Below are 1652 nucleotides of genomic sequence, written 5' to 3'. Positions count from 1 at the left end.
TAAGACACAAACGTGCCACAATCTGCCAAGCCAACTGCAATGGAATGGACGGATGTATGGAGTTGAACCATTTATGTCAGGGGTGTCAAGCCGGCAGGCCTCCAGCTGTCGCGAAACTACGAGTCCCGTCATGCCTCTGCCTGTGGGAGTCATGCTTGTAACTGTCAGTCTTGCAGTGCCTCGTGGGACTTGTAATTTGGCAACAGCTGGAGGGTCGGCAGTTTGACGCCCATGATTTACGTCCATCAGAAAGCCTTCAGATATGTTACCTCTTGAGAGACTATCGAGGAGCAGAGGCTGAACTGTGGTCTCGTCCTTGGTTTATGGCTGGATACGTATTCTGTGTGCATCATACACTGATCGACCTTCGTTCCCGAGGGTTTCCTTCATTGCCAGATCCGCCTCATTATCCGGGTTCTCAAATTCTGTTGCCCAGCCTCCGAAGCCTTGTTGGAGGAGATCTCCCCAGGTTCTGATGACCATTGAAGCTTGAGGGTTCCAGGTAAACCCATCTAGGCCACATCTCCTAGTGAAGGTTCCTCCATCCTCTGTTTTATGCCTTGCTTTAGGCCAGGGTTTCTCAACCAGGGTTCCTCCCAAAGGTCGCTAGGGGTTTCCTCCCAGAGGTTCGCATGGGGTTTCCTCCCAGAGGTCGCATGGGGTTTCCTCCCAGAGGTCGCATGGGGTTTCCTCCCAGAGGTCGCTGGGGTTTCCTCCCAGAGGTCGCATGGGGTTTCCCTCCCAGAGGTCGCATGGGGTTTCCTCCCAGAGGTCGCTAGGGGTTTCCTCCCAGAGGTCGCTAGGGGTTTCCTCCCAGAGGTCGCTAGGGGTTTCCTCCCAGAGGTCGCTAGGGGTTTCCTCCCAGAGGTCGCTAGGGGTTTCCTCCCAGAGGTCGCTAGGGGTTTCTCCCAGAGGTCGCTAGGGGTGTCCTCCAGAGGTCGCTAGGGGTGTCCTCCAGAGGTCGCTAGGGGTGTCCTCCAGAGGTCGCTAGGGTGTCCTCCAGAGGTCGCTAGGGTGTCCTCCAGAGGTCGCTAGGGTGTCCTCCAGAGGTCGCTAGGGTGTCTTCCAGAGGTCGCTAGGGTGTCTTCCAGATGCCGCAAGGGGTTCCTCCAGATGTCGGTAGGGGATCTCTTTTAGTTATCTGTAAGGAGGTAACTCTTCCGACGGTGAGCGTAGGGGGGCGTGCTTCCTTCCCACCGACGGCGAGCGTAGGGGGCGTGCTTCCTTCCCACTGACGGCGAGCGTAGGGGGACGGGCGTCCTTCCCACCGACCATCACACTGATGTACTAGACCTGCGCACAACGGAAAAACCTTTGTTTAGCCTCCAATCCATTCCATAAGTTACTGATTTTTGTGTTTGTTTTTGTTTTTTTTTTTGCCTTCGTGTAAAAATTTGTTTTGTTTGTTCGTTTTCAACCTGATTAAATTTTTTTCCAGTGGATTTGATGTATTCGAATCGCAAAATATGGAATTGATCCAAATTCATTGTGAAGAACAGCTAGTTCTGCTAGAAGATGGCTACTATTCTAGTCTATTTTTTCTGTTGCTTTATATTCTGTTTTTATTTTTCATTCTATTTGAATCTATACTATTCTGTTCTGTTTTATTCTACTCTTTTCAAAATTTGAAGATGGCGATATTCTTTTCTGTT

The 1652-nt window shown here is 51.2% G+C and overlaps 1 long non-coding RNA gene across 1 annotated transcript; it reads left to right on the top strand.

Annotated features, from left to right (window-relative positions):
* The first annotated feature begins 6 nt into the window (after positions 1 to 6).
* On the top strand, positions 7 to 1442 carry LOC149428286 (uncharacterized). Its single transcript, XR_016310796.1, has 2 exons — positions 7 to 626; positions 772 to 1442. It is a non-coding gene; the product is annotated as an uncharacterized LOC149428286 (long non-coding RNA).
* Positions 1443 to 1652: the final 210 nt, after the last annotated feature.

This window comes from Staurois parvus, unplaced genomic scaffold (assembly GCF_062004578.1).
Source record: "Staurois parvus isolate SC_StPar_1 unplaced genomic scaffold, SC_StPar_1.0 ptg003356l, whole genome shotgun sequence".
In the NCBI taxonomy this organism is placed as follows: domain Eukaryota; kingdom Metazoa; phylum Chordata; class Amphibia; order Anura; family Ranidae; genus Staurois; species Staurois parvus.
The sequence above is the reverse complement of the archived record's forward strand: the minus strand, read 5'-3'. Positions and strand labels throughout refer to the sequence as shown.